The sequence below is a fragment of the Sciurus carolinensis genome, chromosome 2 (genome assembly GCF_902686445.1).
Source record: "Sciurus carolinensis chromosome 2, mSciCar1.2, whole genome shotgun sequence".
Lineage (NCBI taxonomy): Eukaryota > Metazoa > Chordata > Mammalia > Rodentia > Sciuridae > Sciurus > Sciurus carolinensis.
The window spans coordinates 5,207,308-5,225,466 of NC_062214.1; the positions used below are offsets into that span (position 1 = coordinate 5,207,308).

The 18,159-nt window shown below is 62.6% G+C and overlaps 2 long non-coding RNA genes across 8 annotated transcripts; one reads left to right on the forward strand and one right to left on the reverse strand.

The window, feature by feature from the left end:
- Nucleotides 1–1,180: 1,180 nt before the first annotated feature.
- Nucleotides 1,181–8,438, reverse strand: LOC124977545 (uncharacterized). 2 transcript variants are annotated; one of them, XR_007107209.1, is made up of 3 exons: nt 8,014–8,438; nt 4,896–5,955; nt 1,181–4,179 (listed from the first exon to the last, which is right to left on the reverse strand). It is a non-coding gene; the product is annotated as an uncharacterized LOC124977545 (long non-coding RNA). The 2 variants fall into 2 exon arrangements; XR_007107210.1 differs by lacking the exon at nt 8,014–8,438 and adding an exon at nt 7,418–7,627.
- On the forward strand, nt 2,912–16,357 carry LOC124977544 (uncharacterized). Of its 6 annotated transcripts, none has more exons than XR_007107208.1 (5): nt 2,912–3,321; nt 3,448–3,579; nt 4,415–6,006; nt 6,449–7,633; nt 7,768–16,357. It is a non-coding gene; the product is annotated as an uncharacterized LOC124977544 (long non-coding RNA). The 6 variants fall into 6 exon arrangements; XR_007107205.1 differs by having other exon boundaries at nt 4,415–4,674; nt 4,787–6,006; nt 6,449–16,357; XR_007107204.1 differs by having other exon boundaries at nt 2,913–3,321; nt 4,415–5,263; nt 5,804–6,006; nt 6,449–14,117.
- The last annotated feature ends 1,802 nt before the right edge of the window (nt 16,358–18,159 follow it).

The window sequence follows — 18,159 nt, forward strand, 5'->3', positions numbered from 1 at the left end:
TGTCTTCAGGGACGAGAGCTCAGAGTGCCACCAGGAGGATGAGCCCCCAGCCAGGCTCTACCCCTGCCAGCGTCACCTGGCGCCATGGCAGCAGCCTGGCTCCAAGAGCCTCGTGGTGCAGGTGAGGACAGAGGCTCGGGCACAGCAGAGGACACCACGGCACACGGCCGGCAGGATCCCCCACCCCCGCAGACCTGGCGTCTGAATTTGTCTCCCTTCCTCACTCCGGTGGTGCTGATCAAGTGTTTGCTGAGCACCTACTGTGTGCCCCACACTGGGGTGGGCGTGTGCTGTGCCGCCCTCACCAGTGAGATGGGGGTCCTGGGAGGGCTGCTTCAGCTGACGTTGGCTGTGCAGCGGGTCCTCAGCGTGCCTGGCCAGTGGGAGGCGCTGCTCCTGCCCCAGAGGCCCACGTGCTCAAGGCCGGTCCTTGTCCTGGCCGTGGGGAGACGGTGTGGCCTGCCCAGAGGTCCTCAGGCGGCGGGGCCACGCCCTCGCAGGGCTCAGTGGGCCTGCCCTCCCCCTTCCTCTCTTTCACATCCTGGCCATGAGGTGAGCGCCATGGCGTGTGTGGCCTCACCCAGCCCCGTGGCTGCCTCGGGGCGACCAGGGCCCAAAACTCCCACGTGTCCAAACGGACCTGCTCGGCTCTGCCCTGAGCATCTCGGTCTTTGTGACGGACAGCTGAGCGCACGTGGGGACGGCGCTCATGAGCCAGGCGCCAGGTCCCCAAACTTCCCAGCACAGCGAGCGCCAGGAAGCAGGGAGGGACCCGGGTCCGCACACGTGACAGGACGGGGAGGGATCCTGGCTGTCCCTGTCCCACCGCCGCCTCCTCATCCACAGTGGGGAGGGCCCAGCCTCAGGGCGGAGGACGGCCAGAGGGCTGCTCAACGTGCCCATTACGATCGCTTCTGTCCCTGCTTTGGCAAGTGACAGTGTCGTCCATTCATTGTAGCAGGATTGGAAGGTTTGTTTTTTAAAGTAATTCTTTTTTCATTTGTTTGTTTTGTTTTTGTTTGTTTGTTTGTTGTATCAGGGATTAAGCCCAGGGGCTTAACCACAAGCAACATCCCCCGACCTTTTATATTTTATTTTGAGACAGGGTCTCGCTGAGTTGCTTAGGGCCTCAATAAGTGGCTGAGGCTGGCCTTGAACTTGAGGTCCTCCTGCCTCAGCCTCCTGAGCCCCTGGGATGACAGGGTGCCCCAGCAGGCCCAGCTGTGACTCAAGTTCAGCAGTGAGATTCAGAGTGAATGGAAAGGCGAGTCAGGAAGCAGCAGCTGGAAGCCCGCTCGGGCCTGCATCCCTCGATCAGCTGCGTCTCAGCCGGCACGTCTGGAATTGCAGAGCCCGCAGGTGACCTGTAACCTGCAGGCTCCCCCGATGCTCCAGGCATAGGTGTGGGAGGTAGGGGCGTCCTTCTCGGAGATGGACACAGTTCTGTACCTGAGGGGGACCCGAACTCCTCACCAAAGGGGACATGCTCCCTATTTCTAGCGGCACGACCCTCCGCGCCCTTCCTGAGCTGGGGGTGGCGAGGCGCTCAGGCTGCACACGAGGTCCGTGTGAGGCATCGTGGGCTTGCGGGGACGCCCGCGGAGCCACCAGCCTCCACCTCCTCTATCCACCCAAGTGCGGGCAGACCCTCGGGGAAACTGGCCATGAGAAGAGGGTATTTGGGGAAAGTTCTAAATCCTAAATATCGTGTGATCGGATGGCAGAGCGGGGGCACCGAGGAGGGCACCGCGTCCGCCTTCCCACGCGGCCCCGGGAGACCCCGGACACTCCACCTGAAGCGTGGAGAGCTCTCCTTGGCTCGGGCCCCAGAGGTTTCAGTCTGTGGTCACTGTCCCCAGCACATCCGGCCTCTGGCGAGGCAGCTCGCCATGACGGGGGCAGCCAGAGCCGGGGAGGGGCTGGGGTCACAAGGCTCCCTTTGAGAGCAGGCCCGGTGACGGGCTGCAGTGACCTGGCTGCAGACCCTGCCCGCCACCTCCAGCTGGCGAGGATGGCGGCCCTGGGGCCCGGCCCCAAGCTGGCGTGACGGGCGGATCGCTTCGTCTCCCTGTGCCTCAGTCTCTCGGTGACCCTTGGAATCTTAAAAGGAGATAGTACAGAGCACCGACGTGTCCTTAGCAAGAGCTGAGCACGCCACCCTCGTCTGTGCAGTGGGACCAGCTCCTGCGGCCTCAAGGTGACTGGGGCCATGTGGGTGGCCACTGGGTGGCTGGCAGGACCCAGCTCCTGTGGCCACAGGCCTGACTCTCTGGGGTGCAGTTCTTCTGCCGTAAAGGACAAGCCCTGCCTCCCACAGGGACATTGGGCAGCCCGTGAACAGGTGTCCAGGGTGCGGGCAACTGTGGCAAGGGGAAGAAAGGCAGAGGGAGGCAGAGGGCAGACCTGGGAGAAGCCAGCGTCCCCACACACAGAGGTCTGCCCAGGCCAGTGCCACCGTGCCGAGCCCCCGACAGGGCGCCCGATGGCAGTGGCCAGAGCCCAGGTGCCTTGCTCCTGGCTCCCCCCAGACTGGGTGGTTTCAGCAATGACGTCATGTGAGCCTCACAACACAAGGGACTCCATTGTTTCCCCCTCCTACAAATGAAAACTAGGCACAGAGAAGTTAAGAAACTTGCCCAGGGTCACAGAGCTCAAACAGATCCAGAATTTGACCCTGGGAGTGAGACACCAAAGCCCATGTACCCAGCTGCCCAGAACCTGCTCCCCATCTGTCCTCAGAGTCGGCTGCTGTGCTGGGGCTCCTCGGTGCTGTCCTTGGGCTCTGGAGTCAGTGGACAACTCCCCTTTGTCATTGGTGCTTAGGCTGCAGAATTCCAGCTGTCCTCTCAACTCTCCAGGGGCTGGGACACTTGCCTTGGGCGCCAACTGTAAGGGACACCAGGAACTCAGAGTGCTGAGGGGAGGGGCGTGGCGAGGTGAGTGCCAGGAGGCGGCCTTGCTGGGCCGCAGAGGGTCCTGGGCTGGGCAGGGGAGCCCTGCCAGCGGTTTCCAGAGCTTCTCGCTGTCCGGCCCACGCCCGGCTCCTCTGTGTTCACTGGCTGCTCGGAACAAGTTCAGAGCCCGTGCGATTGGAAGCGAATTCCAGGAGACCGTGCTGTCTGCGAGCGGCTTCAGAGCCCGCCGACCGTCGCCAGCAGAGCAGGCCCTGGGGCCGGCTGGAGAGTGGCTGGGGTCTGGTCTGGAGCCACGCTCTGGGCCCTGCAGCCCAGCGGGACATGCTGTGTCCTAGCCTCGAGAAGGGCGGACACCTGGGCCCTAGCCAGGAAGGCCCGGTCACACCCTGACCTGCAGAACGAACAGGTGATCAAGCCTCTGGGTTTACGGCCATTCGCCACGGCAGCCGTAGGAAACCAGTGATTCCTATTTTTTCGTAAAGTTAGTTCCTGGCTCGCTACGGTGGTGAGTGACGCCCTCTGCTCTCTGCAGCTCGTTGGCCAAAAGCCGGCCCCCACGTCTGGTCGGGAGGAGGACCTGGCTCAGGAGGGGACATGTTCCCGAGGCCCCCAGGACAGGAAGCCCTTCCACGCAGGCGGCTCCTCCCGCCCTTTACAGCCTGAGGTACTGTCTCTGGCAGCCAAGGACACAGCTCTTAGCCCCACAGCGAGATCCCACAGAAAGGGACACGGGAGACATTTGATTTCAAGCTGGTTATTTTGAAGACCAGCAAAAAGAGGCCCAGAAGGGCTAAGTGCCTGCTCAGGGGTCACACAGCCAGTCAGGGTACAGTCACACCGACTTCCTGCCCATCCCTGGCTGGTCCTTCCAAGCAGACCGGACCTGGCAGACTGGCAGGCATGTGGGCTGTCCCCTCGTCCAGTCTCTTCTGCCCCAGTTGTGAGACTCCCAGCTTTCAGGGGGTCCCTGGCCACCCAGGGTAAGTAAGGACATCTCCCTTATGTGAGGTACAGCCATGTGACACAGAGAGGTCAGCAGGAGCTCTCTGAAAGATGCTCTTCAAAGGATCAGGGGAGGGGTGGGGGGTGTAGCTCAGTGGTACAGAGCTTGCCTGGTATGCACGAGGTCCTGGGTTTGAGTCCCAGAACCACAGGAAATAAAATAATGTTCCATATCTTTTCAATATGGGTAGTGAGGCCTAATAAACCCAGTCCCAAGTTCACTTTTAAAAAGGAGCAGGAACATCTTTCTCCTTTCTTCTTCCTAGATGAAAAGAAGATATGATGGCTGGAGCTTAGGCAACAACTTCAGACCACAAGGATAGCAAAGGCACAGGCTAGAAGCATAAGAGCTGTAGAGCCTGGAGAGCTGCCTCCCTGCTAGTCCTGGGACGCTGTTCCTAGACTTAATTTTATAGGATAGAAAAATTTATGAGAAGTGCATTTCTATCCTTTTTTAAGCTATTGGGTTGTTGGTTGAGTGTTTTGCTTTCTTGTAGACAAATTGAATTTAACTACGAAGAGGGAGAGTCCCCTGCCGGCCTCTGGGAGAGGACGCGATGTCTAAGACAGCTTCTCATAGTGACTCCTTGCCTCCTGCCGCGCCAGCGCCCCACGCCCACCCCACCGCTGACCCTCCCCGTCCTCCTGAGGTGGTGCCCTGCCTGCATGGCCTGGCTCCGCCCACCCTTGTGCTCAGGACACCTCCCAGCAGCCCGTGCACATCACATGACCCTACCTGGCCACCAGGGAAGTCCAGGTGCATTCTGGGAGTCACCCGACACCCTGGGGTTCAGTGCTGGGAGTACCTAGGAGTCCTGGCCCCGGGGGCCTGGGAGTGGTTGACGAGCAACCCCCTCGGTGTCCCACAGGCAGAGGCTGCATGTCCCCGCCTCCTGCTCCTTGTGGAGGCAGATACTGACCCAGCTTATCCCAGAAAACCCAGGCCGCCTGGTGAGGCCACACTTTCAGACTACCCACCACACAGACTCCGGAGCGCCACCCAGGTTCCATTCGCTCGTTCAGCTGGACGACGATGCCTGCTCCCTCTGGTTGCTGTGACAACATCACACGCCAGGAGATGAAGTGACCCAGAGTCACATCTGACCGCTCGGAGCTGAGCTGGAACCAGGGTGTCGTGGAACTGTGCACCAGGCTGTGCCAGGCTGGAAGCCCTGTGTTCCTCCTTCCCCAGGACGAGCAAAGGCCAGGCTGGTCTTTCTGACACTGGGGTTGACCCTCCAGCTTCCCTTGTCCACATTTAAAGGACCCTGTCGCACCCCACAATGCGGCTTGAAAGCAGGTGGTCAGCAACCTGAGATCCACCTGCAGCCTGGTCCCCGCAGCAGGTGAGCAGCACGTCCAACGCAGGACGGAGGTCGGGGCAGACACCTGGGGACACTGTTCAGCCCCCACAGCGACTTGACCAACCCCTTTCCACTCCGAGTCTCTAACCCTGTGGGTACCACAGTCAGGAAAATGACCGTGGATGTGAAGCAAAGGCCTCAAACCAGCCCCTGTGGGCAACGGTCACCCGTGGGCAGGGCTGCTCCGCTCCCTCCTTCCAGGCTGAATTCCTTGCTGATGTTTCTAAACTTCACACTAGAGGTCAGATTCCCCGAATCTCTTGACTTCTAGCAGGTCCCACCTGTGGGACCTGCTCCCTGGACTTGACCACCAGACACCGGGTCCTGGCCACTGCTCCAGGACGGGCATTGGCTCCCACCCACCGTGGCCCAGTGTCCACCGTTCCCTACGGCCTTTCTCAGCTGCTTCTGCAGTTTCAGGCCCTGCTGGTCCTGGGGGGAGCTGGGTGCGAGACGTCTGCTCATAAGCATCCTGCACACAGATCTCACCAAGGGCAGTTAATGCGGCTGCTGTTTGTTCAGATCCAGTCGCGCTGCCGAGCTCAGGCTTGGCCCCGCCTTGGAAGCCCCCGGGGACGTTGAAAGATCCCAGCGTCCAAGTTGCACCTAGACTATCCACTCCAGAACCTCAGGAGAGCTGGGTCAGGGGTGCCGAAGCCCCCCAGGAATTCCAGCTGAGAGAGAGAGAGAGAGAGAGAGAGAGAGAGAGAGAGAGAGAGAGAGAGGTGAGCAGACCTCCTCTCCCGAGAGGAAGAGAAGGCAGATGTGAAGTAACGTGAGGCTGGACAGGAGCCCTGCTGCCTGCACATCAGCTTCCAGAGAACAAGGGACTGGGGTGCCTGGACATTCCAGAAGCTTCTGACCCTCAGGCAGTCCTGCGCAGTGACAAGCTCCTTGGCCATGTGCTCCTTTGCCTCCAGCTGCAGGGTGGCTGAAGGTTCTGGTGACTTAGGATTAAGATACATTACTGCTCACACCAGAGAGGAGAGTGGGGTGGGGCCAGGGCAGGCGCACTGGGAGGGAGGTGGGCAGCCGGAGGTCAGAGCCCGAGGTGTCAGGAGAGGAGATGCTGGGAAAGGGCACAGCACCTGCAAAGGCCCTGGGGTGCAGTGGGAATGTGTGATGCCCAGGCACCACAGCTCCAGGTCTCCACGGCCCACTTCGCAGATGCAGAGGCTGGGAGGCCGAGGGACTGGGCCACATTCTAACCCGGAAGTCGGAGTCTCACCTGACGGCTCTGGTGTCTTCCTCAAGCCTCTGCTGAAGTCCAGCCTGGCCCCTCTGCAGGTCGACAAGCCCACCGCCCTCTCGGTCAGAGCCCCCTGGCTGCCCTGCCCCCATCCCCAGCCCCATGGGGGGTCGGGCTCGGGCCACCTGCTGGAAAGCAGGGCCTTGCTCTTATCCAGCCCGCGCTCTCCAGGGCTTCGACAGGTGGGCTGCCCAACCCTCCTTTGCCAGTCCTGGGGACGGAGGGGACGGCGAGCCCCAGGCCCAGACGCCCTGCCCCTCAGCTCCCTCGCTGCCCAGGCCTCCTCTGCCACCTGGGAGAGGAAGGTCCAGCTCTCGACGCCAGGCACCCCTGGCCAGGGTGTCTAGGATCCTGGGGGCAGGTCCCACCTCGGGGTCTGGACTGGGCTGCTAGGCACAGGGTGCCCGGCCCAGGGTCCCCCACAGGGAAGGAGAGTCTGGGATGGGCAGTGGCTGTGCCCTGTCGGCCTCAGCGTCACCCACCCTCATTCCACCCTGGGTCACCCTAGAGGGGACTCCCCGGGAGCACGGTGGCCACAGCCCTGACTCCAGTGGCCAGCCCGACCCCTACTGCTCTTTGGGAATGGGAAGTGGAGAGTGAGAGCAGCCCAGTAAAGAACGTCCTTGTCACAGCAGCAGCCAGCCTGCCACTGAGATTCCAGGTCAGAAGAGACAAAGGCCCCATCAAACGCTGCAGGCGCCTGGCAGCTGTGACAGCCGGGGGCAGGGGGTGGGTGGGAGCGAGGAGGTTGAGGGGCACCAGCCCTGCCCGCCTCACCCCAGGACTCGGCCTCTCCCTGAGCTGGGAAGGGCACCGGAACTGCAGCACCGACAGGGGCCGGGCAGCACCTCGCACACACAGGCTCAGGCGGGGCTGGGTGCAGGCACCTGGCCACAGCGGGGGGCGGCCCACTCCCTGCCCAGCGACCCTCCTGCGTCATCCGGAGCGCACACCACGGCTGCCAGGCTGCCACCAGCCCCATTTTACAACCTGGGGAGCCGAGGCTGGCAGGACCCGAGCCCAGGATGCGGCCCTGCGGCCTGCTCCCCGGTCAGCAGCACCGAGAGCCCTGCTCGTCTGAGGACACTGGCCACAGCAGCTGGGTATGTGCCTTGGCACGGTCCCTTGCTCCTCCCAGCACTTGATGGACAGCAGTGGGCTGAGCTCACGTTACGGGAAAGGAACAGGCTACCTCGGCCACGGCCGGGCCCCACCTCCTTCCTTTTCCTCAAATTAGCTTCGACGCTTTGTAGCCGAGAAAGAGCGGCTCTGAGGGCCGCGCTGGGCCGGCGGGGGCTCTGCACGCAGGGAAGCCTCTGACGTGGGTGCCCACAGCTTCCAGCCTCCTTGTCGTCCATGGCAGAGTGACCACCCCGGCCGCCCCGGCCGCCCCACCAGAGTGCCATGTGTTCCTGCCAAGACCTTCTCAAGCCACCAGGCCCACCTGACGGGAGTCCAGTCATCCAGGCCACCACCCACTGACCTTGGGCCAGGCAGTCCAGCGGCCCAGATGGTGGACAGGAGGGAGCCCTGGGACGGCGTCCGCAGGTCCCCTCCCGCTGCTCCTGCGTGCAGCCTGCTCATTTGCAATTTGTAGACGCTCCTCTTTGCAGGGGGACCCTCGGCAGCTGCAGCGGCCTGTGGGCCTCCTGCCCTTAGGATCAGTGGCTCTGGGCCCCTCTGGGTCCCCCTGAGAACAGTGCCTCTCCCTGTGGCTTTCCGTAACCCAAAATAGCCAGAGCAGGCTATTTTAAGGGACGGAGAGCAAGGGTCTGGGGAGCCAGGTTGGCTGGGGCTGACCCGTTACCAGGCGTCCCTGAGCATTTGAGAAGCTCCAGGAATGTTCCCCCTGCAGACGTCTGGGCAGCGCTGGGGCAGCCCAGGGCTCGCTGTAAACAGGACATGGAGAGCAGGGGGCAGCCAGCAGACGGGCAGACTGCGGGGAGGACACAGCCCCCTCTGCCCGAGCCCAAGGACCCCATTTTCCTAACATTTGCCTGGCAGTTGCTGGAGTCCTCAGTCAAATGTATGCAAATCCAGGTTCTGTGCCCGAGGTTTTGACCCTGAGTGGGCACTGTCCCTGGAGAGCCCTGACTCCAGATGCCCGGGGAGAGGGGCGCTGGTGTTCCTTCACCCCCGGGGGGGCACAGAGCACCAACTGTGTGCTGGGAGTGTGCTGAGAGACAGTCCAGGTCCTGCGGGCTTACCCACTGACGGGCAGCTGGACGTCCAACGGGAAGAGACAACAGGACATGCCTTGGTCACCCGAAGCAGGGAGAGTTGGGTGTGGCATTGAAGTAGGACAGCAGTTGCCCTTGGGTGTCTGAGAGGCCGGCAGGGCATGAAGGACCCTGGGGTCTCCCCTCTCTCCAGCTGGACACTGGCTACCCGGCATGTCTGTCACGCCCTGGGCTTTGAGTGCTGTGCCCCTTTCTGCATCTAGATCTTCCTCTTCCTCAAAGTGCACAGGAAGTAAAGCCGAGGGCAGGAGGCGCCTCTGCGGGGAGTGCGGGCACCTTGTTCAACTTGAACGTGCCACAAACAACTGAGCTTTAACCTGAGTACATCCCGAGTGTGGCCCGCAGGACCCGTGTCCTCCTCCCTGCCTCAGGGCAAGACGCGACCAGGAGCAGCAGATGGGCCTGGCTGGGGAGCTCAGGCCCCAGGGAGACCCCAGGGCAGCCCGGTCGCACTGGGAATGGGGAAGAACCAGCAGCCCAGCAAGGACAGTCAGGGTCCAGATGGAGACCACGTCACTGAAAATGGCCATAATGTACTTCTGAGTGACCAGCGCGCATTATCCTCCCCTGTGATGAGCACCAGCAGCATTTATGGAGTTCCAGCACTGAATGCAGAGGAGGGGCTGTGTACGAAGCTGGAGGCTGAGACCCTGCTCCTCTGACGGGGACCCTCCACACGACCCTGCTGGCTCTGGTGCTGGCTCCGGAAGTTCCCCTCTTCAAGCCTCAGTCTCCATCCCTGAGAAGCAGGGGCCATGACGGTGACAGCACACTCGGGGGCCTCGCCTCGGCTCTGCTGACCCAGCTGGTGAGCGCTGCAGGGCTGGGGCGGCTGTCCCCGGGCGCAGGGGACCGTGGCCTCCTGGCTGCTGGCCCAAGATGCTGGCAACACCCCTCCCAGGCCTGGAGGCCCAAGGTCTCTGCAGGCATCGCTGCGTCCCCGGGACACAAGCCACCTGTTGACAGCTGGGACGTTGCTGGGACTCACTGGGGCGTGGACGTGACTACTGCGGGACGGTCCAGCACCTAGTAACCACGCCCCCTGACCTGGGGCTGGACGTGGTTCGGGTCCCACTCACTGCTGAGGCCTGGGTCCCGCAGGCCAGCCTGGCTCACGCTGCCCAGCCCCCGGCCATGCCCTGGAGGTGCCGCGGTCAGCGCGGGTGCTGGCCCCCTTCCCCACCTCCCTGGCGCTACCTTCACAGAGATTGGGGGTGAGCAGGGGCACGCACACCCCGAAGACTGAAACCCTTGAACTCTGGCCTTGGCCAGCGGTGGCACCCAAGGTGCTCTGGGAACTGGGCCTGGACGCGGAGGGCAAGGGGCGGGGCGGGGCGGTGCCGGGACATCGGGGTCCTGTTTTTGGCATTCAAATCGCGCCTCTCGAGGGGCCAGGCTGTCGGTCCCGAGGCAGAAGCCTAGCGAGCCCTCCCCTAACCCAGCCCTGCTCGCGGGGTCTGCAGAGGCTGTGTGGCCGGAGGAGCAAACCCAGGCTGCAGAACACGCAGCCGTGTCCAAGTCCCCCTTCTGCCCCCTGCAGGCTGTGTGGCTTTGGGCAGTGGCCCGAACTCTGGGGACCTTGATTTCCCCATTGACCTGAGGTCAGTGACACTCACACCGCCACCCGGCAGGGATATTGTGGGCATTAAATGAGGTACTACACACAGAAGCCCCTCTCGGGGCTGCACAGTGCCAGGTCTTGCCAACTGAAAAGCAAAGGCCAGCTCGGGTGGATGCCCCGGAGCCAGGAGGACCCAGGAGAAGCTGCCGGGGCTGCGCGTGCCACCGGGCTGGTGTGACATGGGTTCAGGAGCAAGGAGGACGGGCATCCAGGCAAGGAGGACTCGGAGCACAAGGCCTGGGGGCAGCAGTACCCAGCAGCGGGGCGGCGGGCCACTGTGCTGCTCCGGGCAGGTGGAGAGCTCGCTAGCCCTGGCTGGAAGGTTCCACTGTCGGCAACTGACATCCATCGTCACTGCGACCTGGCGGGTTCAGCGCACAGCGGGCACCCGAGCAGGCAGGCAGGGCTGCGAACAGCATGCGGTTGCGACAGGAGCTCTCTTCAGGTGAGAACGTGAACTTCTGAGCACCTGCGTCCAGAGCGGGGAGAGCCGCACCGGGTGGTCTGGAGGCAAGAAACCCGGGGAAAATACAACGCAGGGGACTTGGTGTGAGAGACACAAGGAGCCGGAGGCCAGAGGTGGAAAGCACCAGCTTCCTGGGGACACGCCAAGTCCCCAGAACCAAGGGGCACCTTGCACCCGCTAGTCACGGGACAGGGCCGCTGCCCTCGGTCTCCATGGTGGAGAGCAGAGGTTCCTCCACACCGGCGGAGCCCGGTCGGGGTGCCCGTCCCCCAGCCTCCCAGGACAGCCCTCACCAGGGGGACGTCCAGCTCACCTGGGACGCTGGTGCCGGGGCGGGGGCGCTCGGTCCCACCTGCCCTGCCCAGCAGCAGCACGTCCCACCCCTCTGTGGACGGTTCGTGGGGCTCCGAGAGGTGGCCTGGCTCCTCAGGACCCACGGCCACCCCCGCAGGCGGCCACGCAGCGCGGTCCTCGTCCCCACAGCGTCGCCCGCAGGACTCGCTCTCAGCCACACCCCCTCGCCTGGCTCCCTGCCCTAAGAACAGGAAGGTCTCAGTGCAGGCCATATAGTCCATTCCGTAGGGTGCCAGCCTTTCATGCTGGAGGCCCGGGTTCGAGTCCCCAGCACTCAGTGATTATGGAAATAACAAACAAAGGAAACCAAGAACAGGAAGGTCTCTGGGGACCTGCCCAGAGCTCCCGGGGCCACACCACGCCCTGCGCCGCTCCACCACCCAGCCGGAGTCCGGGGCACCGGGCTCGGTGTCGGCCACCAGGTCTGATTTCAGCAAGGAAATTGGCCAAGCGAGATTGCAGGATGTCAGAGGAGCTTCCTCGCCTCCCTCGCAACAGGGCAAAGCGAGGGCCGCACCCGCCAGGACTCCGCCCTGAGGAGGCACTACAGACGGTGAGATGGGTCGCGCCTGGGCCAAGTGACAGAAAGAAAAATTCCTCTCCGCGTGGCCCGTGGTCCTTTCCTGTGCCTGTCGCAACAACTTACCAGGAACTAGGCTGTCAAAACACACTCAGGTTCTGGAAGCCGATGTCCAAAGTCAAGGTGGCACAAGGTCTCACTCCCTCCACAAGCCCCACGGGTCGGATCCTTCCTGCCTCCCCCAGCCTCTGGAGGCTCTGGGCTTTCCTCGGCTTGTGGCCACGCCACCCTGGCCTCTGCACGGCCCTGGCCTCCAGGAGGACTTCACATGGCCACTTCCTCTGCATCCCCTCCCCTTCTCTTCCCTCCTATGGACACTGGCCTTGGACTTGGGGCCCACCTTAATCCAGGAGGGGCTCATCTCAAGATCCTTAATTACATTTCCAAGGACACTTTCCCCCGGTCAGGTCACACTTAGAGGTTTCAGGAGACCACGCCCCGGGGCCAGCCCTCACCACCCTACACAGAGTGGAGCACAGGGCTCTCTGCTGTGTGCTGACCTCCACGGCTGTGACCGCATGAGACATATAGCCACATACCCTCCACAGGATATATGCAGCCCTAGCCAGGCACAGTGGCCATGCCTGAGATTTCAGACTCAGGAGGCTGAGGCAGGAGGATGGCAAATTCAAGGGCAGCCTGGGAAACTTAGCAAGACCCTCAGCAACTTAACAACAGCCTGTCTCAAAAAGTAAAATAAAAATGACTGAGGATATTGCTCAATGGAAAAGCACCCTTGAGTGCTGAGCCATGTCTGGGAGATCCACACTTGGCTTCATTTCAAATAGCACGAAACCACAGGCGCCAGCCCTCCGACCCTGTACTACCCCACTGAGCAAGGACTGGCATTAGCCCATTTTTATGAGGAGGAAACTGAGGCTCTGAGACCCTGAGTAATGGAGCTGGGATTAGGGCCAGATGCACCCCTTCCACCAGGACTTGAGCTCTCCCCAGCTTCTCCCACTGCAAGGCGAGGACCCCACCTCCAGGGCTCCCAGGACCAGGCTCCACAGAAGCTTCCAGCCTGTCTCCTCAGGCCTCTCACTACCCAGGGGAGTGGGCACATGGTCAAGGGCACCCCTTGACATGCAAGGGGCCCTGGGGAGCTTGCTGGAGAGGCTGTGCTCACCCCTCACCTTCGAGGTTCATGGCCAGCCAGGATCTTCTAGGAGAAGCTGGTGACCTGAAGCAGCAGCCCCGGCCCCTCCCCCTCGGCTAAAGCCCCATCTGCAAACCAGCCGCATCAGGGCCACCTGGGGCCTCAGGCAGCTGCGGACCTCCGGGCTCAGAAGGTAGGAGCGCCTGGGCACAGGAGGCCTCCCAAAGTCTGAGCAGCCTGCTTCCCTCCAAGGAGAGATCCTGGGGCCCATGTGCCGGGACCCCCACATGCCAGAACCCACAGTGTCCCTGTGACTGGGCACAAGGCCACTGGGCCTCACGCTACAGCCAGGTGCCTAATCAGCGTCTTCCTTTGCAGCAGACAAATGGCCTTGGTGGTTTAGGAGGCTCCCTTAGACACATCTCAGAGACCCTGCGACAGCGTCCCCTGGGAGGAAACCCTGCTACCCAGGCAAGGTCAGAGGGGACGCAGACCCAAGCCCAGGACGGTTCTAATACTGGCTGCATGTGGACCCACTGAGAGAGCCAGTAACAGCAGCATTGGGTCCTCCAGAACCTGGGGCCCTGTGTGCTTCCTGGATCACATGCCCACAAAGCCAGCCGAGCTCCAGGTGTCTGTCCTCAGAGACCACTATCAACAGATGCCTCCACCTAGCAGTCTGCCCCCCACCTCTGCAGGGTCCCCCTTGGTCAAAGTGCAAATGGATCTAGAGGTCAGAGTGGCCCACACCATTATCAAGAGAGGCAGGGACAGGAGGAGAGGGAGCTCGGGAAAGGTCAGATGGTCACCAGGCAGCTCCAAGGGATAAACCGATCCGTGACAGGCAGGCAGCCCCAGCCAGACCCCCACGTGGACCCCTCTGCTTCCTGTGACCGTGGGGGAAAATCAGCCCACGAGCAGGCTGCCTCTTCTGGGCAGTGGACGGACGGGCACTGTGCACCCTGCACTCGCCCTGACCAGGCCGCAGGGTGAGCCAGCATGGAGGGATACTGCAGCTTGGGGGGATGTTCCCAGGACAGCCTGGACGCCAGCCAGTGGCCACCAGCAGGACAGGCCCCACGCCCACAGACTCAGTGTGCAGGGAGGAGCTGCCGTGCCACGCGGGCAACGCTGGCAGCCTTCACAAGCGACAGGACCAAAGGCAGCCCTAGAGCAGAGCCGAGGAACCCAGGCAGGGGACACGGGGTCAGCTCCAGGGGCTGGGGCTGGGGAGGCAGGTGGCAGGAGGGGGAGGGAGAATCAAGTGAGGGATCAACTCCTCACCTCGCACCTGAGCCAGACAAGGTGGCCGTAGACCAAGACCAGGCGAGGCCACAGGGCGATTGCAGATGGACAGCATCTCCCTGGAGCGCACCCCACACCTTGCAAAAGTCCTGCCCACAGTCACAGTGACCAGCGAGGTGCCACACCGGTGCCGCTCCACACAGGCTCAACTAGCCTAGCAACGGTTCCATGCCATGCTGTGAAACCAATGCTCTACAGAGGAAGAACCTGAGGGTCAGACAGGAACCCCTCCCGGGGCCACAAGCCATCAATGGCAATTGCAGTCTTCAGACCCGGACCAGGTCATGTGGCCACGTTCCCGTTCCTCTCCTGAAGTGAGTGCCAGCAACTCCACCTCTCCTCCTGGCACGGGTCAGCAGGGCCTCCTCCTGCATCCTGGAGGGCGGGGCCCGGGGAGGCAGAGGCGCAGCAGCAGGGTAGGAGGCGCCATGTGACTCTTTCTCTAAGTTGAATGACATCGACTTCCCTCGGGGAGGCCGGGCTCCCTGGTTGCTGCCGCACAGCTTCGCAGTGTGACCGGGGCAGGCGCAGGGCCCTGGGCTGGGAGCGGCTGCCGCGCTCAGCGCTCCTCGGTCACCGTGCTGACCCCGTCAGTGCCGCTGGACCAAGCTCCGCGTGCTCCTCGTGCACTGACCACAAGTCGTCCTGCCCCCACTGCCCAGGGAACGTGGACACCCAGGTCCTGCCGGCTGGGACTTTCCAGGTGCCTGGGCAGCACACGGGCCACCGTGGGCTCTCCTCGTCAGAGGGCTGAGGCTGGGCAGATCTGCAGCCTCTGGCCGGGCCGGAGGCCCTGAGGCTGGGCCTGCATGCTGGGTGCTTTGGGGACAGGGCCCTGCTGCCCACGCCACTCCCAGGGCAGACCTGGCCAGCCTCCCTCCCAGACCAGAAGCGCCCCCCCCCAGGGGCCTCCGCACCCTTCCCTTGGGCCTCTGCAGGAAGGGACTTTGACTGCCCTGCCCCCTCGGACAGGGCCGGCTCCAGACCTCCCCTGGCTGGCCTCCCGCCTGGTGGTGTGGTGGGGAGGGCCCGCTGCCCACCTTGGCTCACCGAGTGTGGAGCCCTGCTGTCCACCACCACGCCCACCCCATGCACCCCGCGTCTTCCGGAAGCTCCACATGCCTCAGAGGCCCCTCCACCCACCCACTGGAACCCCTGTGATGTGGGTGGGAAAGCCTCCCTCCCAAAGCCCAGGGGAGGCACATGACTCAGGCCCCGTCCATCGCTATTCCATCCAACCCAAGTGAACCCGTGTTCAGGGGTGGACACGACCCTAACCCAGAGCATGCGTGGTTCAGGGAAACCATTGGGAAGAAAGAGTCTCACTTTCTGTTGGAAGGAGAGGTGGGAGGTAAACCGTGAGCTGCAGGCACGTCTGGGGAAGGCAGCGTCAGAAATGGAGAAAAGGATGACGTGTTGGGAGCCTGGATCCAGCTGTGCCTGAAGCCAGATAACCAAGAGCATTTCGGTTACATAGATTATTTTTCTTAAGCCCCTTGAGTCAGGTTTTGTGTCACTCACTCACGACCGAAAGCGCCCCTCCCATACACATGCCATCTCCTGTTGTTGCCACGGTTTCAGCCGCGTGGATGCCAATCCACGCTTGGTACCCAAGGCATCGCCCAGGATTTGGAAAATTCCCAAAGTTGGTGAAGGAAGACCTCGGACAGGCCAGTGCCTCTTGCTCACTTTCTTTTCTCGGGCATCGCAGCCGGGGAAAGAGGCCACAGGGAGCCCTGTCCCTCCCCACAGTACAGAGGAGGCCGGGCCCCACCGTGCCTGGCAAGGCAGAATGCTGAGATGCCCCCGGGATCCTGCCTGGAGGAGGCACTCAGTCTGATCCCCTTCCCGGAGTGTAGGCGGGACGGCGTGTGTGGAGCTTCATTCCCATGAGCGAGCCAGTTAGCCGACGAGGATCACCTGGGGCAGGCGAGCCTAGGTGGGCCTGGCCTAGGCAGGTGTGCTCTCAAAAGGGACGTGCCCTCCTGAAAGTCAGAGGATGGGAGTGGACAGGCCTAAGGACGGGACCGTGTGGTCAGGACCCGTGAGCCATCTCTAGAAGCCGCGGGCAGTCCCCAGCCAGGAGCGGGCAAGACAGTAGGATAGGCCTGGGGAGCTTGGAAATGGGGCTTCACACTGTCACTGAGGAAACCCTAATAAACCTCCAGCTTCATTTACTCCTAATCTATTAAGAATGAGCAATTCTGGAGGTCGCGGGGCTGGGCCGAGCATTCCTGGTGTCCCCCGGCTTTGCTGCCGATGGCACCTCTGGCCTGTGGGTCATGGTGACAGTGGTGGCCTCGGTTACTCCTCAGGGACCTGAAGCCCGTTTTGCTGAGGACACTGGCTCTGCCTTGGGCTGTGGACGTCCTGCGGTGGCTGGAGCAGGATGGACGTCTTGGCCTCTGTCCCCCCATGGAGTCCGTCCCCTCGCTGCCCTAACCTTGGGGTCAGTTCTGCTCTGTCCTGCCTGGAGACAGGTTGGACATTTGAGAAACGTGTCGTCCAAACTGTAGCAAAGGGTTGAACTGACCCAGCCCCGCCTGGTTTCTCTCTCCCACTTGAAGGCTGCAGACACCTTCCAGCCGCCATGACCAGAAACACCAGGAAGGAGAGGTGGCGGCTGAGCCCGGGAGACCTCCAGTGACTCCTAGAAGGGGCACGAAAACCCCTCCCTCGGCCAGCCTGTCCCTCTGCCTGGCTAGTCCTGCTCTGCAGCCCTACCCTGGAGCTGAGAGCTGGCCAGGGAGCACAGCTCCTCCTGCCCTCCGTCAGCCACGAACCTCAACCTCTCCTCGCCTCTCGGACCCTAGTTTTCTGTGGATGGTCTCTGAGCCTGTTCAGCAGCCCTGACAGCCAGAAGGTGGGCACGCCAGGCTCTGGGCAGAGAGCTCAGCTAAGTGGCACCAGCCCCTGCCGGGTCCTGGGACTGGGAGGTGATAAGGGGGGTGTGATCCCCCCAGAAGCTCCTGGCAGGTGTGGGTCAGGCAACCCTGAGCTCCTGAGCTCACCTGGGCCCACTCCTGTTGAGTGTGTGGAGCGGAGCCTGGTGGGCAGCAAAGCCCAGTGGCTGTCCCTCGACCGGGCTGCGTTGGAGTTGTCACTGCTCTGCAAAGCTCTGCGGCACTCGGGCCTGGTCCCCGCGTCCCAGGTTCACCATGGGTCCCAGGCTGTGACCGTGGACCTCCCCTCCCCTCGTGAGCCTAAGTGGGACAACAGAGCGGGAGGGAGGCCTGAGGCGCGACGTGGTGGGCAGTCAGAAGGCTCTCTGTGCGAGGCCACCCCTCTCTGGGGACAGGCAGACTGAGTGCCGGGCCCCTGGGACAGGGACAGACGAGCGGCGACTCGCCGGAAGGGATCTGCAATTCAGCGCCATGGTGCATCGGGAAGATGTGGAGACCCAGAGCTTTTTCCTTTCTAGAACAAGAGGTGGACTCTGGAGACCCATTTGCCCTTTGCTGGCAAAGCCCTGACCTCTGGGATGGACCCTGACTTGGGTGGAACCTGGCCCAGGGTCCCTCGGCCAGGACATGCAGACGAGAAGCGCTGGAGCTGGGATCCATCCTGGGGCTCCTTACTCCACAGCCTGGGCCAGGGTCCTGCACTGGACAGCAGCTCCGGTCCGAGGGAGGGAGGAAGGCCAGCCAGAGCTAACGGGGTGGGGGTCAAGCGAGTCGGTGAAGTGTTCATGACCGGTGGTGAGTGAAAGTGGTAACGATCAGGCAGGACCTCCAAAGACCAAGAGGGGGAAGGACGGCATCCAAAGACCAAGAGGGGGAAGGAGGCATCCAGAGACCAAGACGGCAGTGCATGAGCTGTGCAGCCCCGTGAGGAACATCCGAGACAGAGGGGACGGCCTGTGCAACCATCCTGGGGTGGGATGTGCCCGCCATGATTGAGGAGCAGCAAGGGAGCCTTGGCCGTGACCCCCATGTCCAGCCCTGCCCCAGAAACCATCAACGTC